Source organism: Dendrobates tinctorius, unplaced genomic scaffold (genome assembly GCF_039654945.1).
Source record: "Dendrobates tinctorius isolate UK_male_01 unplaced genomic scaffold, ASM3965494v1 ptg000004l, whole genome shotgun sequence".
In the NCBI taxonomy this organism is placed as follows: Eukaryota; Metazoa; Chordata; class Amphibia; order Anura; family Dendrobatidae; genus Dendrobates; species Dendrobates tinctorius.
In genome coordinates this window covers 17,199,372-17,217,332 of record NW_027361672.1, presented here as the reverse complement: position 1 = coordinate 17,217,332, position 17,961 = coordinate 17,199,372, and the positions used below count along the sequence as shown (strand labels likewise).

At 45.2% G+C, this 17,961-nt stretch overlaps 1 long non-coding RNA gene across 1 annotated transcript in view; it reads right to left on the bottom strand.

Annotated features, from left to right (window-relative positions):
* Positions 1-17,679, bottom strand: part of LOC141080795 (uncharacterized) — a 142,844-nt gene extending 125,165 nt beyond the window's left edge. Inside the window, exon 1 of the long non-coding RNA XR_012229100.1 lies at positions 17,460-17,679. This is a non-coding gene — a long non-coding RNA (uncharacterized lncRNA). The remainder of the gene's footprint in view (positions 1-17,459) is intronic.
* Between the last annotated feature and the right edge of the window lie 282 nt (positions 17,680-17,961).

The window sequence follows — 17,961 nt, the reverse complement described above, 5'->3', positions numbered from 1 at the left end:
TGATTTCTGAACTCTTTCAGAGTTAAAACATTAGTATTGTTGCTTATAAATGATTTTGAACTTGTTTTCTTTGTATTATTTGAAGTCTGAAAGCACTGGGGGGTTTTTAATTTTGACCATTTCGCCATTTCAGAAAAAAAAACAAAATTTATTACTTGAAAATTTGGAGACATGTTGTCAGAAGTTTGTAGACGTAGACTAAAAGAACAATTTACATTTTACTCAGAAATATACCTATAAAGAGAAAAATCAGACAAAGTGAACATTTGGAGGTGGCCTCTTAATATTTGCCAGAGTTGTGTGTGTGTGTATATATATATTTATATATATATATATATATATTATATACAGGGTGGGCCATTTATATGGATACACCTAAATAAAATAGGAATGGTTGGTGACCCAGATCAGCGCGCTGAATTTGCAGAATGGGCAAATTCAGTGATGAGGCAAACTTTCTTTTTTGGGTGGGCCATTTATATGGATACACCTAAATAAAATGGGAATGGTGACAGGTTCTTGCGCAGGGTGTCTTGCAATGAAATCTGCTGCAATGACCCGGGTACTATATTCACCAGACAACACAATTTCTATCTGCTCCTAACGTGTTAACCTCTGCGACATGTCAATGGCTGTAAACATAGAGAAACTTGTAAATAACTCATGAAAGAATCAAGTTACATTAAAACCAAGCACACCATTGTTCTTTTTGTGAAATTCTCAATAACTTTGATGTGTCACATGACCCTCTTCCGACTGAAAAAAATAAAGTTGGATCCAATATGGCCGACTTCAAAATGGCCACCATGGTCACCACCCATCTTGAAAAGTTTTTCCCCTCCCCTATACTAATGTGCCTCAAACAGGAAGTTGATATCACCAACCATTCCCATTTTATTTAGGTGTATCCATATAAATGGCCCACGATGGAGAGGTACGTTATATTGTTGCTTTTTTATTTCATATTTACTACAGGAGAGCGAGGGCTTCACATGGATTAGTTGTGTTTGTAAGTATAGTTTAATTAAGAGTAACAAAGGAGTCTGTCTTTATTTCAAATAAAGGATTTTTTAATGGGTGTCTATGTTTTCTTTACAATTTGAAAATATGGGGTTAGTAATAGGGGCATCTAATTGACGCCTCTCCATTACTAACCTTGGGGCTTGATGTCATCTGAAAGGTGACATCACCTGAAATGTAACATCAGCCCCCCAACTATTACCCCATATGCAACTGTGTATATATATATATATATATATATATATGCTATGAACCTGTTCTACGCCCGGGTGGCGAGCATTTTTATTGGTATATGGTCTTCCATCCTGGTATGCGCTGCCCCCTCCTATCCTGGTGTGCATGGCACCCCTCATCCCTATCCTGGTATGCATGGTACCCTATTCCTCATATTCCTCATCCTGGTATGCATGGTCCCCTCACCCCCCTAATCCTGGTATGCATGGTACCCCCTTATCCCTATCCTAGTATGTATGGTCCCCTCACCCTCCTATCCTGGTATGCATGGCCCCCTCACCCCCCAATCCTGGTATGCATGGTCCCCTCACCCCCCTATCCTGATATGCATGGCCCTCTCACTCCCGTATCCTGGTATGCATGGTCCTCTCACTCCCCTATCCTGGTATGCATGGTCTTCTCACTCCCCCTTTCCTGGTCTGCATGGTCCTCTCACCCCCCCCATCCTGGTATGCATGGTCCTCTCACACCCCAATCCTGGTATGCATGCTACCCCTCACCCCCCCAATCCTGGTATGCACGGTCCTCTCGCCTCCCAATCCTGGTATGCATGGTCCCCTCACCCCCCAATCCTGGTATGCATGGTCCCCTCAGCCCCCTATCCTGATATGCATGGCCCTCTCACTCCCGTATCCTGGTATGCATGGTCCTCTCACTCCCCTATCCTGGTATGCATGGTCCTCTCACTCTCCCTATCCTGGTATGCATGGTCCTCTCACCCCCCCTATCCTGGTCTGCATGGTCCTCTCACCCCCCTATCCTGGTATGCATGGTCCTCTCACACCCCAATCCTGGTATGCATGCTACCCCTCACCCCCCCAATCCTGGTATGCACGGTCCTCTCGCCTCCCAATCCTGGTATGCATGGTCCCCTCACCCCCCAATCCTGGTATGCATGGTCCCCTCACCCCCCTATCCTGATATGCATGGCCCTCTCACTCCCGTATCCTGGTATGCATGGTCCTCTCACTCCCCTATCCTGGTATGCATGGTCCTCTCACTCTCCCTATCCTGGTATGCATGGTCCTCTCACCCCCCCTATCCTGGTCTGCATGGTCCTCTCACCCCCCTATCCTGGTATGCATGGTCCTCTCACACCCCAATCCTGGTATGCATGCTACCCCTCACCCCCCCAATCCTGGTATGCACGGTCCTCTCGCCTCCCAATCCTGGTATGCATGGTCCCCTCACCCCCCAATCCTGGTATACATGGTCCCCTCACCCCCCTTTTCATGGTATGCATGGTCCCCTCACCCCCCTTTCGTGGTATGCATGGTCCCCTCACCCCCCTTTCGTGGTATGCATGATCCCCTCACTCCCCTTTCGTGGTATGCATGGTCCCCTCACTCCCTTTTCGTGGTATGCATGGTCCCTTCACCCTCCTTTCATCGTATGCATGGTCCCCTCACCCCCTTTTGTGATATGCATGGTCCCCTCACCCCCTTTCGTGGTATGCATGGTCCCCTCACCCTCCTTTCATGGTATGCATGGTCCCCTCACCCCCCTTTCGTGGTATGCATGGTCCCCTCACTCCCATTTCGTGGTAGGCATGGTCCCCTCACTCTCATTTCGTGCTATGCATGGTCCCCTCACCCCCCTTTCGTGGTATGCATGGTCCCCTCACCTCCCTTTCATGGTATGTATGGTCCCCCTCACCCCTATTAAACTACACACACAAAAAAACATTTACTGTATAATCACCCTTCTTTCCTGTGCTCCAGCGCTGTTACATTCTGCTGGAGACCGGGGGAGGAGTCTGGAGCCGGAGTATGCGCATGCCCATAGTGCTGTCCGGCGCCATATTGCTGAAGACACACTGCAAATGTGTCTTCAGTAAAATGGCGCCAGATCGCGCTATGCGCATGTGCGATCCTGGCCGCACTCCTGCCCCGGCCGCCGGCCGAAGAGAGGTGCCGCGGCAACGCTCCTCCCGGTAAAGTAAGTATGTAAGTATGGCGACTGAGATCGCGGTATGCAGTGTGTACGCATACTGCCATCTCCGGGCGCCATACACACTCCTCACCGCTGGATGCCTTATTCTGTCTGGAGCCAGACTGCGCAGGTGCGTCGCGCTTGCGCAGTCTATAAAGGCTTCAGACAGAGTGACGCTTAGCCCGTTATATTATATATATATGTCTGTGTCACTGACGTGTATATACAGTATATATATGTATATGTATTCTATGTGTATATACAGTATATATTCTATCTATTGTTTTCTAAGCTGTCAGTGTGATTTTACTGCAGACACACATGAATTGCTGGCTTTTCAAAGGACACCGGTGCATAAAAATCAGAGAGCACTCGCATGGTGTGAGTGCTGTGCGATTTTTTATTTTTTTGTGCACCCATTGACTTGCATTGCTGAGTCTCACCCAAGATACACAGCAATTTTTGTCTCAATCTGATTTCACCTGAGAAAAAAATCGCAGATGAGATGTCGCCCATTGAATAAGATTGATCCGAGCGCAATCCAATTTTTTATCGGATTTCACTCATCCATATTTCACACAAATGGGTTTGAGCCCTAACAGGATAAGTAGTTGTTCAGTGGGGGTGTTGGAATATCTTTGGTGCAACAACTCCATTCCTGTCTATGAGTGTTTAGTTGCTAGATTTGTATGCTGTTCATAAAGTTAGAACAAAATAAAAACTTCCAGAGGCTCACACAGGGAGAGCATGTGACTGTATTTCCTGTTTTTCCTGTGTCTGTGTATGAGAGAAGCAGCCTGCTGCAGATGCTGCACAGATAGAGACACACAAATGATTTATTCCTGATCTATTAAGCTTATGATATATTGTTCCTGTTTGTTCCTGAATAAAAAAGCTCTGTTGTCAAACGCTTGGAGAGTATCCTGAATAATCCGCTGCCAACAAGTATGTTTATTTGCCACCAGGGTGCTGTGGCTGGGTGGACTTTGGGGCACAATAGAATCAGATGTCAGTCAGGGTCCGATTGTAATTATTGACACCCACCTCATTGTGATTGATTGTCGTGACTGGCTAGACAACACGGCAACAACCTAGCAAATCCCACACGTGGGCACTGCCCATCCGCTCCGTAGACACGTGCACTGATTCTGGGTGTACATCCCCAGCTTCCTATCATGTACGTATGCTCCGGGGCCGCAGTGAGTCACAACACATCATGTATCAATTGACTCACCGATTTTCCCACACTTGACAAAAAACATTTATCTCTAAATAAAGAAAGCTCTAGGTATATGTGTGGCGCCCCTGAAGCTCAGTCGCCACAGAGGTCCTGCACCTCCTCCTAAGGTGTGGTGCCTCACCATCCACGTAAGTTGGAGGCTCCTGACCACGCTCCAACATCTGCATCCCACACAACACAGTAGTTAAGCAAAGCCACATTGCGGCTCCCTGCTTGAAGTGTAGCAGAGCACCTTTCTTGGCTTCCTGCTTGGAACATGAAACGTGCTGGGAGGCGGGTGGAGTTAGAATATATAAAAGAGCGGGAAGGTTTAGGATTACAAGTCTGTCTGAGGAGTGAGTCTGAGGGAGTCACTCAGAGAGGAGTGAGGAAAGAAGATCCCTGGGAGAGGGATGGAGGAAGGAGGTGCTGCAGCAGACCTCAGTGACCTGGGTCTGCTGGCACGGGAAAGGAAAGAAGGAGAAAGACATTGAACTGAAACCTGATCTTCCATGAGGAGAGATTAGTATGGAACGAAGGAGTAAAAGGGAACAGAGGACGTGGGTTAGAGGAGAACCCTGCCTAGAAGTTCTAAGCGCAAGGCCGGGGCCCGGTCCCCGAGGTTGTATGGATGCTAATGGTCCTGCAGCAGACACTAGTGGAGTAGTAGGTTGTAAATGCACTACTCCCATCTAAGACTTGGGGGCACAACAGCAACTTGGATAGTGAGCCGGGACTCAGGAGTAAGGAGTCCCCGAAGCAGGCTACAGCTGTCTGCCGTACAAGTAGAGTTCTTGGGAACATCTGTCAGCAGGCACTCCAGTGTAACTCAGTACTAGGAGTACTTCACACTTAAAGGCCCTATAAGAGGAGACGTTCAGGAAGGTACATGTTGGGGGAGTGTTGGAAGGAAGCATTCTATCGGACCTGGAGGTTAATTGAGCCTCTGACCTGGAGGACACAGTACGGAGGCAGACACCTGTGTGTACTACAGACTGTGAGTAAAGCTTTGGAACTACAAGCCCTGGTGTCCTCCATTGATTCTTGCGCCAACACACCCAGCACCGCTACACCTGGGTACCAGCTACTACACCGCTTGTGCCTCTCCTCTACCCCTACGTCTACACTGCCCTGGGGCTACAGCTTCACCTGTGGGGAGCTTCACCATCTTGGCTGCAACACACCACCAGCCCCAGAGGACCTGCACACAGTGTCGGCTTAACATCTCACTTGCCAACACCACAGGTGGAGTCACGCACTATTCCATTATCTACATTCCACCATTCAACCTTCCCCTGTTAATTGGGCGCCCAGGGCCACGGACCGGGTCACCGCTGCTGTGACACATCCCGCCAACACCGGGCCGGTACCGAGTACCTCAAGGCCCTGGGAGGGCGACCCAACTTGGCGTCATGAACAGGATGACGAGACCCGATGCCATCGGGTTCTATGTGCCTAAGATGTGTTGGACTTAAAACTTTTGGGAATGTGCAGAAGACCCAATTTGATAGACTGTGAAATGAATACTAAAAATGGCCCACAGCCTGGAGAAGAAGGGCGTGATTATATGGGTTGTCCTAAGAAAAGAGCATGGACTGTCCTTGGCCTCCCCTGTCTAAACTTCTATGTGACAGCAACATGGCCCACCCCCCAAGGGGTTCGTATACTGGCTTGGTATGGAGGAGCTGGAAGAAGACGCCACTCCAAGAAGGAGGAGCGGAAGCCAGTGGCGGGAAAAGAGCAGAGACAAGAAGAAGAACGCCAGAACGCCATGATGGAAGAAGAGAGAAGGAGGCCTGCGGAGCGCGGGGAGGTTGAGCTGGATCTCCCCGGCACCATGGCTGAAGGCTCAGACACTGCTTCTAGGCTGAATCGACGGCAGCTGGAGGAGGAGATTGCCCGGCTGACCCAATGTTTGCGGCTGAGGCAAGAGGCCTTGTGGAGGCTGAACTGGCAGCATGCCCGGGAGGGGCTTACATCTGCGGTAACCATCGCTGCTGCACTGGAGCTTCCCCAGGCAGATTCCACGGAGCCTGTCACCGCCATCACACCACCGGCAGCATCCAGAGCCCCTTCGCTGCCATCACAGGAGGAATTGTATGAGGCCCCGGGAGCCGTAGCGGAGGAAGAGAAACCCCCGTCCTGACCTGACGCGGCTGCGCAGGTCCCTCCAGAGACCCCTGCAGACCCGGAGCCGCCATTAGCTCCACCGCTGTCCCCGGCACCCCAGCGAACGGCTTCCACCGCTACTATGCCTGCACCGGAGCAGAGACCGCGCCGCCGGGAGGCACCAGGAATATACCCCGGCCCTCCTAATGGGTTGCACTCCGACTTCACGTTGTTGGAGGCTGACTTGCGGGAACCCGAAATGGGGCAGTTGGAAGAATCAGCTGGGGACACTAGGCTGGCGGAGATGGGGAGGTGGAGAAGGTCCCTACTGAGAAGGGTACGGCTGGAACAGGCGCGCACGATCCGGCATCTTCAGGGCTGGGAGGAGTCTAGGTCGCTTTGGGAAAGTGACATCGAGATCCCTTGGCTGCAAAGCCCGGCGTAGCTGCCTACCAACGCCAACAGACCGCAGCCTCCCTGGATGTTAGGCCCCGCACCAGGGCAGCGGAACCACCCACCAATGGAGAACAGCTGATGAGCATTGATATGCATCATGGGTTCCCTTTACCACAGCTTCAGTGCCCTAGGCAGCAATCGCACCAGCTGCCACCACCATGCCCTATGGCAAGCAACCAGCGACAGGATGAAGACACCCAAAGTATCTCCCCTAGAAGCAGTTCCAGTCCAGAAACCCCAGGAGGGGACAATCACTAGTCAAGATGCCTTTTCACTTTAACTCTCGTTACCCAGGAGGGTATTTGCACAGTTGTGCTTTGTTTCCTATTTTTGTACCAGTTTTCTATTTTTTTGGCTGTCATGCTTTATTTCTGTTTTTCCAGTGTTGCCCAGTTGTATTGGCAGCCTTCACATTTGAACTGTGGAGATCATGAACGTTGAATGGTCCAGATTCCAGAACTGTTATTGTACATAGTTTGCACCTCTTTAGGTGCTCTCTCTTGGTTTTACATAGGACTCTCTTCGTAAAAGAAGACCTACCTCGTTATAGGGACATTTCCAGACATGATGGCTGGACCAGCGTCTACTTTTGCACTTATTGATAATGCTTAATGTTATTTCCTGAATAGAAACCAGAAAGTATTAGTATATGATGAAAATCCTGATGACAGATTTTATGGAAGTATCTTGAGAAAAAGACATAGTGAATGTTTACAGAACTTTAAATAAAGATGTTGAGGATGTGAATATAGAATCGAAAAGTACAGGTGACGAACCAGGTATCCACGGTTGTCATCCTACGTCTAGAGGAGACAGTAGAAAGAGGAAAATGTGAAAGATAGTGGAAAGGAGATGTGTTGCTAGCAAATGTGAATTGATATTGAGTTTGCTTATATAGCACTTTAAATTAGGTAGCATAATTTAAAATTTAGACAGTTAATTTGTTTGTAACGTTCAAGGATGAGTGCCTCCCACATTGGGAAGTTTAGTATAAGAAATGTTTATTCAGCATTACAAAATTTTGTATGTTCCTGTATTGTCAACTTTGTTTGCCTTGCAGCCCGCGGACGTGCTGTGTTTAACGGGGGGTATGTGGCGCCCCTGAGGCTCAGTCGCCACAGAGGTACTGCACCTCCTCCTGAGGTGTGGTGCCTCACCATCCAGGTAAGTTGGAGGCTCCTGACCACGCTCCAACATCTGCATCCCACACAACACAGTAGTTCAACAAAGCCACATGGTGGCTCCCTGCTTGGAGTGTAGCAGAGCACCTTTGGTGGCTCCCTGCTTGGAACACGAAACGTGCTGGGAGTCGGGTGGAGTTAGAATATATAAAAGAGCGGGAAGGTTTAGGATTACAAGTCAGTCTGAGGAGTGAGTCTGAGGGAGTCACTCAGAGAGGAGTGAGGAAAGAAGATCCCTAGGAGAGGGATGGAGGAAGGAGGTGACCTGGGTCTGATGGCACGGGAAAGGAAAGAAGGAGAAAGACATTGAACTGAAACCTGATCTTCCATGAGAAGGAGAGATTAGTACGGAACGAAGGAGTAAAAGTTAACAGAGGACGTGGGTTAGAGGAGAACCCTGCCTAGAAGTTCTAAGCGCAAGGCCGGGGCCCGGTCCCCGAGGTTGTATGGATGCTAATTGTCCTGCAGCAGACACCGGTGGAGTAGTGGGCTCAGAATCACTACTCCCATCTAAGACTTGGGGTCACAACAGCAACTTGGATAGTGAGCCGGACTCAGGAGTAAGGAGTCCCTGAAGCAGGCTACAGCTGTCTGCCATACAAGTAGAGTTCTTGGGAACATCTGTCAGTACTGGGAGTACTTCACACTTAAAGGCGCTATAAGAGGAGACATTCAGGAAGGTACATGTTGGCGGAGTGTTGGAAGGGAGCATTCCATCGGACCTGGAGGTTAATTGAGCCTCTGACCTGGAGGACACAGTATGGAGGCAGACACCTGTGTGTACTACAGACTGTGAGTAAAGCTTTGGAACTACAAGCCCTGGTGTCCTCCATTGATTCTTGTGCCAACACAACCAGCATCGCTACACCTGGGTACCAGCTACTACACCGCTTGTCCCTCTCCTCTACCCCTACGTCTTCACTGCCCTCGGGCTACAGCTTTACCTGTGGGGAGCTTCTCCATCTTGGCTGCAACACACCACCAGCCCCAAAGGACCTGCACGCAGCATCGGCTTAACATCTCACTTGCCGAACACCACAGGTGGCGTCACTAACTATTCCATTATCTACATTCCACCATTCAACCTTCCCCTGTTAATTCGGCGCCCAGGGCCACGGACCGGGTCACCGATGCTGTGACACATCCCGCCGACATCGGCCCGGTACCGAGTACCCCACGGCCCTGGGAGGGCGACCCATATGTTCAGAAAGTAATTTGTGGCAACAGCCAGCAGTATTGTTGTGGCGCCTATGATTGTTAAAGGCAATGATTGGTCAAACAGTTGCAAAACTTTAACCTCTTATTGTTGGGTTGTTTTTTGTTGTTTTTTTTCATTTTTGCTTTTATTTTTTAAATGATGATGTTGAACCAAAATGACAAGTAATTTAATGAAACCTAAAATGCTAGGATGCAAAGATGCTGCATGTAGGCTCACAACTGGTAACTAACATGCTACAGCAATGTCAGTATGGCCGTGAGTTGTACAGTATCTCTAGTAGACAATAAAAGGAAATCTGTCACCCCCTGGGATGCTTTTAAGGGATTACTATGGGCATACAGGTAATAGACTGGTTAAAATAGTCTTACCTATATTCCTCATAACTGTGGTGTAGTTGTCAAGACATTGAGTTTTAATATTTTATTTTAATGATTTCTTCCAGGCTCTGGGGCATGAGGTGCCTGGAATAAATCCGTGCCTCCTCTCTACATTATTTTAACACCCCCCTTCCATGCATGTCACACTGCCCTGTAATATGCAGCTGTAGCTCTGTAATCCCGCGCCTGCGCCCTGCAGTCACACTAAGATCCGTATCTTATCCGCCCATCTATGGGCAGTGTTTTAATCCTCCTTCTGCGCAGGCGCCGGTGAGTAGGATCTTGGAGATGGGAATACCACTTTAAAGTGATCCTGTCACCAGTTTTGTCACACAGCAGCTAAAAATCTCATCTTACTCCGTGTCTGCAGTTAGGTAAAGCATACTGCGCAAGCACGAGACGCACTTTGTGTGCGCAGGTGTGAGATCTCTTATGGCGATGAAGATGAGACAGGATGCATCACCCATATCAGGGACAGCGAGCAGCAGCCGAGAGGAGGTGTGGAGAGAACGGAAGCTATGCCCAGCGGACCAGACGGACCCAATTAGCATACAGTGCAAGAGAAATCAAAAAGGTTTTTCGGGGCTATACAGGGACAGTAAGGGTGTCATATAATGATTTAGGGAATGCAGCACATACACTGAATAGGATGATATTTTTAGTTGCTATGTGACAAAACTGGTCACAGGTTCACTTTAAGTACTCAATGTTTATATCTTTACATAAATTAATAGTGCATACATATGTTACTTTTTCCACTTATTAGGCTACTTTCACACTTGCTTTTTTTTGCAGCGCGTTTTTCCCGCAAAAAACCCATGGAAAAAACGCATACAAACGCATACAAATGCTGCGTTTTTTTCAAGCATTTTTATGAGCATGCATGAAAAAAACGCAGCGTTTTTATACGTTTGTATGCGTTTTTAGTGCATTTTTACCGCGTTTGCGTTTTTTTCCAACATTAGTTGGCCCCTCACACTAACCCAAACCATGACTTTACTAACCCTAACACTAACCCTAACCCTGACCCTAACCCTTAACCAAACCATACCCTAACCCTGACCCTAACCCTAACCCTTAACCAAACCATACTAACCCTAACCCTAACCCATAACCAAACCCTACCCAAACCCTAACCCTAAACCCTAACTAACCCTAAACCCTAACCCTTAACCAAACCATACTAACCCTAACCCTTAACCAAACCCTACCCAAACCCTAACCCTAAACCCTAACTAACCCTAAACCCTAACCCTTAACCAAACCATACTAACCCTAACCCAAACCCTAACCCTAACCCTAAACCCCCTTAACTAACCCTAACTATAACCCAAACCCCTAAATTCCATTGTCTAACTAATGGTCAACAAAAAAACGCATGCGCAAAAAAACATACATGAGCATGGCAATGCACACATATGCGCACCCATAGACTTATAATGGGTGTCTTGCTGTAAAAAAACGCATTGCGCGCGCATGCGGTTTTTTGAGGCAAGTCGGACGCCCAAAAAATGCAACAGGATGCATTTTGTGCGCCGGAGCGCACACCACAAAAAAACGCATGCGCGGAAAAACGCATACAAACGCATGTGTATGCGCACATAAGCGCATCCCATGCAAAATATAGGGAAAAAACGCATGCGTTTTTTAGCGCTAAAATCCAGCGCAAAAAAACACAAGTGTGAAACCAGCTTAAGCCACTTCTTCCCTTCTCTCTGACTTTCAAACTTACCATTCACACTGAAAACAGCCCAAATCATCTTGGTCAAAATCTGTACAAAATGGCAGCTCACGCAGGGATCAGATTACAGCTGCTTATTGAAGTTTATGGGGAGGAGAGGGGGAAGAGCAGAGTGAGAGAAAAGGCAGAAGACAACAGATTCAGATCCTGTTGCTGCTGTCTACTAAGTGTTTTTGCTTCTCTATCTACTTTTTTCACTGCAGTATAATATCCTCCATGCTGCTGCTGCTAATTCTGTGCAAGTGCTACACAGAAACAGAAGAGCGGGTGTCCATCATGTCTGTGTGTGCAGTATATGGGAGAGCCCAGAGTAAGCAATTCCACCCACTAGCTCAGAGACAGCAAACTTACTCATAGAGTTTCATTGATCCAGACACACATCAGAGAAAAATGGAGTTTGATCAGAGTGGCATCATTTTTTCTCAAACGTGGAGAGAGGGAAAGAAAAGTTTCTCCATCTTCTACATTCTGTAAGTCTCTGAAAATGTTATGTTTTCCACAGTAACGTAGACTTACATTGCCGATTTTGATCTGACACTCGGACATGTGTACAGCCCCACAGAATATCATGGGTACGAGTGCTTCACATGAAAACCACAGATGGCACCGTTCGAGATAATCGGTGTGCATGAGCCCAAGTTCTAAAATTTAAGATTAGGACTACATAACTGCTAACGTTGGATGTAGTAAGGCGACCGCATTCACAATCAGTATCTGTATTTTTCACTTTCCAATCACATTTTGACTTTGCAATCTTCATGTAATGCCTCCAATGTCATCACATAGCCATTAGCTTACTGTTCTAGTCACATGTTGATCTTGGGTCACACTAGCCCAGTAACTGCGCTTTTGTTTGGAATTACTTCTTAACCATATCAATATGATTCCTTCATAGCCTTATATTCCTTGTTTAATAGTATGAAAAGTCTCATTTTTAACCCCATCCTGATGTATGATGTACATGTTACTGTACATGTCAAATGTTGGTGTACGGGCGCGCTTAGGTGCTGAGCACGTTCCACACCAGGAGTGCCAGTTGTGGTATTCAGACACCTGCCTCAAAAATCAGAGATCATAGTTAGCTCTGATTACTGCTATTTTACACCTTAAATGCCACAGTCAATCTTTAATAGTGGCATTTAATTTGCACAGTCCCGCAATGTGATCATGGGATGGCAATGGGGACATACTGAAGGTCCTCGTCGCTGCCATCTTCGAAGGAGACTCTGGTTTTTACTAAATACTAGAACAAACAAACTGTCTCAGGTTCAAGTCACCTTATGGGGATAAAAAAATAAATAAAAAATGCAGAAAAATAAAATTCTAAAAAAAGTGTGTGTGTATATATATATATATGTATATATATATGTATAATTTTAAAAGCCCCTTTAACTTGTTAAAAATAATTAAAAAAAGGATTAAAATAAATATATTTATTATTGCCGATTTCTTAAAATGTGAAATTAATTATGCTGTATGGTAAGCAATGCAAAAAGGTTGAAATTAAAAAATCAGAATATCCACACATCCCTAATAAATTGCAAATTAAGTTAATCAATATCAATAAATACATGAGATCAACCCACAAAAACAAGCCCTCGGACAACTCCATTGATGGAAAAATAGAAAAGTTACACATTTCAGACAATGACAAAACGGCAAATTTATTTTTTTAACAAAATTCTGAATTGTGTTAGCCACTAAAATATAAAACAAACCTACACAAGTTTGGTATCGCTGTAACCAAAGTGTCCTGGAGAATCGCATTGACAGGTCATTTTTGCTGCACAATTAAAGGCGTAAAAATGAAATGAATTGGGTTTTATCCCACTTTGAATTTGCACAAAAAATAAGCTTTCGCATGGCTATGTTCACGGAAAAATGACAACGTAAGATTATTTTTTCAAGCTTTTTTTAGCAGATTGCTCTGAAAAAGTTCTCTTATATCACTAGAAATACCCTTAGGCCACGAGCACATGTAGAGCATTTGATGAGTTTTTCCCCAGTATTTGGAAGCCAAAATCAGGAGTGAAACAATCAGAGGGAAAGTATAATAGAAACGTCACCACCTCTCCATTTATCATCCACTCCTGTTTTGGCTTACAAATACTGAGGTAAAATACTGACCAAACATGTGAATGTGGCCTTACTACATTTCTATCATAAAATGACACAGCTGCTTAGGCCTGTTTCACACATACGTTTTTGCATCAGTTGCAATCCGCAAAAATGGCGGGACACAGATCCGCAACTGTTTTGGAAGCAACGTTTACTACCGGACCGTTGCTTTGACGGATCCGGCGACGGGAGAAATTTAAAGGAACCTGTGGCCGGGGAGGAGAGAGAGATTTTTACCAGCCGCCAGAACGGGATTTAGGGTTAAATTTCCAGCAAAAGCAATGCTTCCGGGCATGCGAAGTGACAAATGCGGATCCGGCCAGCCAAAAAAACGTTGCATTGTCCGTCCTGTCATGTCAGCAGACGCCAACATTTTGGCGGATCCGTAAAAAAACGGATCCAACGGATGACCATCCGTCAAGATCCGCTGATAATGAAAGTCAATGGGGAAAAAAAAGGATCCGCCAAGAAAAATGGCGGATCCATTTTTTTTGCAAAACGGCGGATTTTGACTGATGGACACAAACCGATATGTGAAACAGGCCTTATATGTTCATGCTTTGACTATGCTTTTTTTTAACCGCTTCAGGTTTACCAACATGCCAAACGGTTAGAGGCGATCGAAAAACCTCAGGCATTTTTTTTGTTATCAAGCTACCCAAAGCCTATGCTATAAAAAATGCTATAAATGTTACACCTAATTATGAAAAAGAAGAACAGAATACCAGTGACTCTAAAACGTAACTAATGCACAAACGCATCGTATGTAATGAGATCTATCTTACAGTCTGGAAAAGCAAATAACACTATGAACAAGCCACAAAAAAGGCCATGAAATAAGTGGTTGTATTTTTTGGTTTTTTTTTAGAAAAAATGCTGTTTGAATCCATCCTAAATTTGACTTTAAAAATAAAATGAATATAAGCAACATCTGTATGCCTTCAGAAGGCTGGCCTGAAATGTATGGCCGGCGTCACACTAGAGAGAAATACGGACGAGTGAGAGGCGTTAAAAAAACACATTGCACACGGACTAATGATTCTCTATGGGGTAGCTCCCATCAGCGGTATTTTTCTCGCGTATTTTTTACGGGCCGAGCCAATCGCAGCATGCTGCGATTGTCAGCATACTACGACCGTTGTACGCCAATGCAAGTCTATGGGTGCACAACAAAAATGCATTACCAACGGACCAGATGTGTGACTTGCGAGAAATACACACCCGGTGTCCTTTAGAAAAGCCGGCAATTCAGTGCGAGATACAGTAAATGACAGGTTTAATAAAGAAACGAAAGAATAGATATATACACATAGAATACATATATATATATATATATGCATTCTATCTGTACATATCTATTCTTTAGTTTGTGTTTGAAAACCTGTCATAGGGCTCCATTATATGTCCATTTTGCAAGCCTGCGAGAAATTCTCGACATATGGATGCCATACGGATTACATATGGATGCTTACATGGGAAAAAAATACGCTGCCACACCCTGACAACGGATGACATATGGATCACTATTTAGGGACCATTTATGCATATTACGGCCGTACAATACGGCCAGTATTTTTCGACGTTCTGTGTGATGCCGGCCTAAGCCACAAATCGGTACCAAAAGCAAGTTCTCCAAAATAAAATGCTAGTGCTTCATCACATTAGATGCATTTGTTTCAGAACAAACTGCGCAAAAAATGCAACTAATACAAAATTGTTGTGGGCCTTTGTGTACATCTCACAATTTGCTTTTGATTCTTGGCAAATATTGGGCAGCAGGGTTGTAGCCTATGAAAAAAAGTGAAAAACACAATGCAGAAGACTGTGAAAAATGCACCGAACTGGTGTGTGTGAACTTTGCCTAGTCTCAAATTAATGCAAATTACTTTTTTTTTCCCAAACTGTCAAATTCCCAAACGCGTTAGCATTACATTCATTGTTCACACCGTCCAGAATATGTTTCTAACAATCATTTGATCACATCATTTTCTGAGGCCATGGATGTGAAGAATTGTGTTGCACACAATAACGTTCTGATGATATAGCCAGCCTTTATTTGTAGGAATTGGAATAATTTCCTGAGATGTTAGTCTCAAGTGACCATTCAAAGCCAACTGACTAAAAGCTAGCAGTTTCATGATGTCTAGGGAGGTTTCTAGTGAGAGAAGAAAGTAAACGCCTACAAGAACGAGGCTTCCATGGGCTATTTTAAGTTTAATTAATACTCATGAATATTCAGAAATGTTCAGTAAATGGCTGCCGTCACACAGGCACGTAACGGTTAAGAGAATGCAGAAAGTGTCAGTTAATGAGTACTTATACTGTTTATGTAGGTGGCGAGAAGATATCACATCCCTCGGTGAAGACCAGATCCTACAGCATTTTAATACGTTGCATGACAAGAGGTCTTCAACTTTTTATTCTTGATGGACTGATCTAATCCTCTCACAATATCTACCAGAAACATCAATGAATAGTCCTATGGGTATAGAACAGGGTGAGCACAAAACTGCCACAGGGCCTCAAACCACGAGACAAAGGCTTGGATCAATTTGAATGCACATACATTATTTAAAGCTTTGCAGGTCCCATCTTGTAATTCTTTCTAACCCTTCAGCTTCTGGACAGGCCAAGACTGTGATCTGCATTATGCTGTATAGCAATCTAATGTGTCTATCAATACCATCAGAAATCATTTCATTTACCCCTTCTATTGACTCTCGGTGACACTCGGGCAGAAGCACTGAAGATCCTGGCACTCATTCTAAATTGTTATGTATGTGATGTAAGTATGTTTTAACAAATGTGTGATCTAGAAAATAAATTGTTAAGCTTGAACTAAATGAGCTTGCTCTCATGAAAGGATATTATTTTGGAATGATTTAGCAATTAATGACAATTAGAATAATTCTTGACTGTATGTGAAGAAGTTATTAATGGCTGTGGGACGTTAGTTGGAGTTCCAATATTGGTTGATATCCATAAACTTAGAGAAAATGTGGAAGATATGATACGACAAGTTAAATGTTGCCAACTGTTAAAATCCATCTCATGCATTGATACCAGAGGGAAATATGAAGGTATACATAAGTAGGAGATGATAAACTGCTCCATGTAAGCAGGCCTTTATCTGGAGAACGGGAGAGCCATACGAGGAAGCATGATCCCAAGAAACTTTTTTGTTTTTCCCAAGTATTTTCAGAAAACTATTTGACATCTGTCTATATCTATTCTCCCAACAGGATTTCGATTACAGATTTTTGCCAGCCGCAAAAACCATATAATCTTGTCAAACAATTGACCTATCCTTCTACCTAAATCGCGCCCTGTCAATGACGGAAGGAGTTAGTTACATTATGTGTTGTTATATAAAACTTATTCCAATACTATGTGGATTAGTCCTTTCTATCCGAAGAGCAGATCTCCCAGCAGAAGTGAGCAGCCCCCCTGGCAGCGTACAGTGAGGAGACACATACTGTAGCGTAGCAGGCGGTGATCACAGGGATCTCAGCTGGGAAATCCATTGTAAAGCAGACACTTCGTGTGACATTGATCTGCCTTTTATTTGCTGCGTTAGGTCTTAGCACACTATTCCGCAGCAGATGTTTTCTTGGGGGAGGTATAGCATATAAAAGTAGTGGAGGACACTGTATAAAAGGCAGGTAGTCTACACATTTGGGCACCCCCCCTACAGAATGACAAGCTCTGAGATCATACTCATGTAACCGGTAGCAGGTGAGATGCATATTGCGCAGTGTGTTAACCCCTTTTCTTGAGAATCTCCTGGAGCGAAAGGGTTAACCTGCGCAGAAATCGGCCTAATTTAATCAGCCATTAAATAAAATCAACATACCGTTTGCATGAAGGAGGAAACCTTCCCAGTTCTGATTGCTCCAAAGGGGATTGTGCCGGTCCCTGACTCCCTCACACCTTCCTCGTCCTCATCCTCCCAGAGTACACATGCTTGTAATTACTTGTGATTGTGCTAATGCTACCCTCAGCAGAATCCTGCTGGCACCCTCAAGGGTGAGGCAGGAAATCCACTCCATTTAACCCAAATACACTTGTCTTAAAGACCCACTTGGCACGCTCGGCTCTCGGACAAATACAGCAGAGCTAGGTATTCCCATTACAGAAGGAACATCTTCCACGGGTTTAGAATACAAAGGAAGAGCATCTGGCGAACATAAACCTGTTACTATTGATCAGGAACCTATATTACCATTATTGTTTTACTGCCTGAAATCAAGCCCGTGCATTGATTATTGCACTATATATAATTAACCCTACCTATTAGGAGGCAATGCCACCGATATGTGTTAGATGGGTGCCTTACTATAAAGTGGCCTCTTTTC